The sequence below is a fragment of the Halichoerus grypus genome, chromosome 6, assembly GCF_964656455.1.
Source record: "Halichoerus grypus chromosome 6, mHalGry1.hap1.1, whole genome shotgun sequence".
Taxonomy (NCBI): domain Eukaryota; kingdom Metazoa; phylum Chordata; class Mammalia; order Carnivora; family Phocidae; genus Halichoerus; species Halichoerus grypus.
In genome coordinates this window covers 81,711,036-81,717,035 of record NC_135717.1, presented here as the reverse complement: position 1 = coordinate 81,717,035, position 6,000 = coordinate 81,711,036, and positions in this window count along the sequence as shown.

The window sequence follows — 6,000 nt, the reverse complement described above, 5'->3', positions numbered from 1 at the left end:
GCTGTACAGAAAGCTCACGGGGAACAAAAGCTCTCGAGAGCAAACCGGAGCAGATTACTTAGCCTGGCCCCCGGCACGGGCGGGACACTTCCTCCTGTGGCAAAGAGATTTGAGAACCACAGCAACAGGCCCCTCCCCTAGAAGATCAGCAAGAACAGCCCACCAAGACCAAGTTTACCAATCAATGAGAATGGCAGAACTCCAGTGCTAGGGGAATACTGCACATAGGATTCATGGCTTTTTCCCCATGATTCTTTAATCTTTCAAAGTTAATTTTTTTTAACTTTCTTTTTCTTTTTTTTTGAATTTTTCTTTTTCCCTTTTTCAACCAACATCTTATCAATCCCTTTTTTATAAAAATCTTTTTTATTTTTCATTTTTAGAGTCATATTTTATCCATTCATAGTAGTTAACCTTATTTTTGGTATATATATATATATATATAAGTTGTTCTTTCTTTAAAATTTTGGGATACAGTTTCTTCTAACAGACCAAAATGTACCCCAAATCTCTAGTGTATGGCTTTGTTCTAGTCTTCTGCCTGATCACATTCTCTCCCCCCCTTGTTTTTTTAAATCCTCTTCTTTCTTTTTTCAACCAACTTCTTATCAATTCTTTTTATAAAATCTTTTATAATTTTCATCTTTACACTCATATTTCACCCCTTCATAGTATTTACCCTTATTTTTGTACATATATAAGCTTTTCTTTCTTTAAAATTTTGGGAGGCACTTTTTTCTAACAGACCAAAATACACCCAAAATCTAGTGTGTGACACTGATTTTTCCACCAGCCTGATCATATTTGATCATATTCTGTTTTTTGTCTGTTTCTTTTTACCTTTTTCTTTTTTTTTCTTTTTTTTTTCTTTCCCTTTCTTTCGCCCAGGTTTCAGGTCTCTTCTGATTTGTTTAGTGTATATTTTTCTGGGGACATTGTTACCCTGTTAGCATTTTGTTCTCTCATTCATCTATTCTCCTCTGGACAAAATGACAAGATGAAAAAATCACCTCAACAAAAAGAACAAGAGGTAGTACCAACTGCCAGGGACCTAATCAATACGGACATTAGTAAGATGTCAGAAATAGAGTTCAGAATGACCATTTTAAAGATACTAGCTGGGCTTGAAAAAAGCATGGAAGATATTAGAGAAAGACTTTCTGGAGAAATAAAAGAACTAAAATCTAACCAAGTTGAAATCAAAAAGGCTATTAAGGAGGTGTAATAAAAAATGGAGGCTCTAACTGCTAGGATAAATGAGGCAGAAGAGAGAATTATGTGATCTAGAAGACCAAATGATGGAGAATAAAGAAGCTGAGAAAAAGAGAGATAAACAACTACTGGATCACAAGGGCAGAATTCGAGAGATAAGCGATACCATAAGACAAAACAATATTAGAATAATTGGGATCCCAGAAGAAAAAGAAAGAGAGAGAGGGGCAGAAGGTATATTGGAGCAAATTATAGCAGAGAACTTCTCTGATTTGGGGAAAGAAACAGGCATCAAAATCCAGGAGGCACAGAGAATCCCCCTCAAAATCAATAAAAATAGGTCAACACCCCAACATCTAATAGTAAAACTTATGAGTCTCAGAGACAAAGAGAAATTCCTGAAAGCAGCTCGGGAGAAGAGATATGTAACCTACAATGGTAGAAACATTAGATTGGCAACAGACCTATCCGCAGAGACCTGGCAGGCCAGAAAGGACTGGCATAATATATTCAGAGCACTAAATGAGACAAATATGCAGCCAAGAATACTATATCCAGCTAGGCTGTCATTGAAAATAGAACGAGAGATAAAAAGTTTCCAGGACAAACAAAAGGTAAAGGAATTTGCAAACACAAAACCAGCCCTAAAGAAATATTGAAAGGGGTCCTCTAAGCAAAGAGAGAGCCTAAAAGCAACATAGACCAGAAAGGAACACAGACAATATACAGTAACAGTCACCTTACAGGCAATACAATGGCACTAAATTCATATCTTTCAATAGTTACCCTGAATGTAAATGGGCTAAATGCCCCAATCAAAAGGCACAAGCTATCAGATTGGATAAAAAAACAAGACCCATCGATATGCTGTCTGCAAGAGACTCATTTTATACCCAAAGACACCCCCAGATTGAAAGCGAGGGGGTGGAAAACCATTTACCATGCTAATGGACACCAAAAGAAAGCTGGGGTGGCAATCCTTAAATCAGACAAATTAGATTTTAAACCAGACTGTAATAAGAGATGAAGAAGGACACTATATCCTACTTAAAGGGTCTATCCAACAAGAAGATCTAACAATTGTAAATATCTATGCCCCTGACATGGGAGTAGCCAATTATATAAGCCAATTAATAACAAAAGCAAAGAAATACATTGACAACAATACAATAATAGTGGGTGACTTTAACAGGCCCCTCACTGAAGTGGACAGATCATCTAAGCAAAAGATCAACAAGGAAATAAAGACTTCAAATGACACACTGGACCAAATGGACTTCACAGATATATTCAGAACATTCCATCCCAAAGCAACAGAATACACATTCTTCTCAAGTGCCCATGGAACATTCTCCAGAATCGATCACATCCTAGGTCACAAATCAGGCCTCAACCGGTACCCAAAGATTGGGATCATTCCCTGCATCTTTTCAGACCACAATGCTTTGAAACTAGAACTCAATCACAAGAGGAAAGTCAGAAAAAACTCAAATACATGGAGGCTAAAGAGCATCCTACTAAAGAATGAATGGGTCAACCAGGAAATTAAAGAAGAATTTTAAAAATTCATGGAAACCAATGAAAAGGAAAACACAACTGTTCAAAATCTTTCGGATGCAGCAAAGGCAGTCCTAAGAGGAAAGTATATAGCAATACAAGCCTTTCTCAAGAAACAAGAAAGGTTCCAAGTACACAACCTAGCCCTACACCTAAAGGAGCTGGAGAAAGAACAGCAAATAAAGCCTAAACCCAGCAGGAGAAGAGAAATAATAAAGATCAGAGCAGAAATCAATGAACTAGAAACCAAAAGAATAGTAGAACAGATCAACGAAACTAAGAGCTGGTTCTTTGAAAGAATTAACAAGATTGATAAACCCTTGGCCAGACTTATCAAAAAGAAAAGAGAAATGACCAAATCATCAAAATCATGAATGAAAGAGGAGAGATCACAACCAACACCAAAGAAATACAAACAATTATAAGAACATATTATGAGCAACTCTATGCCAGCAAATTAGATAACCTGGAAGAAATGGATGCATTCCTAGAGATGTATCAACTACCAAAACTGAACCAGGAAGAAATAGAAAACCTGAACAGACCTATAACCAGTAAGGAAATTGAAGCAGTCATCAAAAATCTCCCAACAAACCAAAGCCCAGGACCAGATGTCTTCCCAGGGGAATTCTACTAAACATTTAAAGACGAATTAATACCTATTCTTCTGAAACTGTTCCAAAAAATAGAAATGGAAGGAAAACTTCCAAACTCATTTTATGAGGCCAACATTACCTTTATTCCCAAACCAGACAAAGATGCCATCAAAAATGAGTACTACAGACCAATATCCCTGATGAACATGGATGCAAAAATTCTCACCAAAATACTAGCCAATAGGATCCAACAGTACATTGAAAGGATTATTCACCACGACCAAGTGGGATTTATCCCTGGGCTGCAAGGTTGGTTCAACATCCACATGTCAATCAATGTGATACAATACATTAATAAAATAAAGAACAAGAAGCATATGATCCATCTCAGTGGATATCAAATGCTTTTGACAAAGTACAGCATCCTTTCTTGATCAAAACTCTTCAGAGTATAAGGATAGAGGGTACATACCTTAATATCATAAAAGCCATCTATGAAAAACCCACAGTGAATATCATTCTCAATGGGGAAAAACTGGGAGCTTTCCCCCTAAGGTCAGGAAAATGGCAGGGATGTCCACTATCACCCCTGCTATTCAACATAGTATTAGAAGTCCTAGCCACAGCAATCAAACAACAAAAAGAAATAAAAGGCATCCAAATCAGCAAAGAAGAAGTCAAACTCTCACTCTTTGCAGATCATATGATACTTTATGTGGAAAACCCAGAAGACTCCACCCCAAAACTGCTCGAACTCATACAGGAATTCAGTCAAGTGGCAGGATGTAAAATCTATGTACAGAAATCAGTGGCATTCCTATACACCAACAACAAGACAGAAGAAAGAGAAATAAAGGAGTCGATCCCATTTACAATTGCACCCAAAACCATAAGATACCTAGGAATAAATCTAACCCTAGAGGCAAAGAATCTGTACTCAGAAAACTATAAAATACTCATGAAAGAAATTGAGGAAGACACAAAGAAATGGAAAAGCGTTCCATGCTCATGGATTGGAAGAACAAATATTGTGAAGACGTCAATGCTACCTAGAGCAATCTACACATTCAATGCAATCCCCATCAAAATACCATCCACTTTTTTCAAAGAAATGGAACAAATAATCCTAAAATTTGTATGGAACCAGAAAAGACCCTGAATAGCCAGAGGAATGTTGAAAAAGAAAAGCAAAGCTGGCGGCATCACAATTCCGGACTTCCAGCTCTACTACAAAGCTGTCATCATCAAGACAACATGGTACTGGCACAAAAACAGACACAGAGATCAATGGAACAGAATAGAGAGCCCAGAAATGGACCGTCAACTGTATGGTCAACTAATCTTCAACAAAGCAGGAAAGAATATTCAATGGCAAAAAGACAGTCTCTCCAGCAAATGGTATTGGGAAAATTGGACAGCCACATGCAGAAGAATGAAACTGAACCATTTCCTTACACCACAAACAAAAATAGACTCAATATGGTTGAAAGACCTAAATGTGAGACAGGAATCCGTCAAAATCCTAAAGGAGAATACAGAAGCAACTTCTTCGACCTCAGCCGCAGCAACTTCTTCCTAGAAACATCGCCAAAGGCAAGGGAAGCAAGAGCATAAATGAACTATTGGGACTTCATCAAGATAAAAAGCTTTTGCCCAGCAAAAGAAACAGTCAACAAAACCAAAAGACAACCGACAAAATGGGAGAAGATATTTGCAAATGACATATCAGATAAAGGGCTAGTATCCAAAATCTATAAAGAACTTCTTAAACTCAACACCCAAAGAACAAATGATCCAATCAAGAAATGGGCAGAAGACATGAACAGACATTTTTCCAAAGAAGACGTCCAAATAGCCAACAGACACATGAAAAAGTGCTCAGCATCTCTCGGCATCAGGGAAATCCAAATCAAAACCTCAATGAGATACCACCTCACACCAGTCAGAATGGCTAAAATTAACAAGTCAGGAAATGACAGAGGTTGGCAGGGATGTGGAGAAAGGGGAACCCTCCTACACTGTTGGTGGGAATGCAAGCTGGTGCAGCCACTCTGGAAAACAGTATGGAGGTTCCTCAAAAAGTTGAAAGTAGAGCTACCATATGATCCAGCAATTGCACTACTGGGTATTTACCCCAAAGATACAAATGTAGTGATCTGAAGGGGTACGTGCACCCCGATGTTTATAGCAGCAATGTCCACAATAGCCAAACTGTGGAAAGAGCCAAGATGTCCATCGACTGATGAATGGATAAAGAAGATGTGGTATATATATATATATATATATATATATATATATATATATATATACAATGGAATATTATGCAGCCATCAAAAAAATGAAATCTTGCCATTTGCAACGATGTGGATGGAACTGGAGGGTATTATGCTGAGCGAAATAAGTCAGTCAGAGAAAGACATGTATCATAAGACCTCACTGATATGAGGAATTCTTAATCTTAGGAAACAAACTGAGTGTTGCTGGAGTGGTGAGGGGTGGGAAGGATGGGATGGCTGGTTGATAAACACTGGGGAGGGTACGTGCTATGGTGAGTGCTGTCAATTGTATAAGGCTGTTGAATCACAGACCTGTACCTCTGAAACAAATAATACATTATATGTTAAACAAAAAAAAA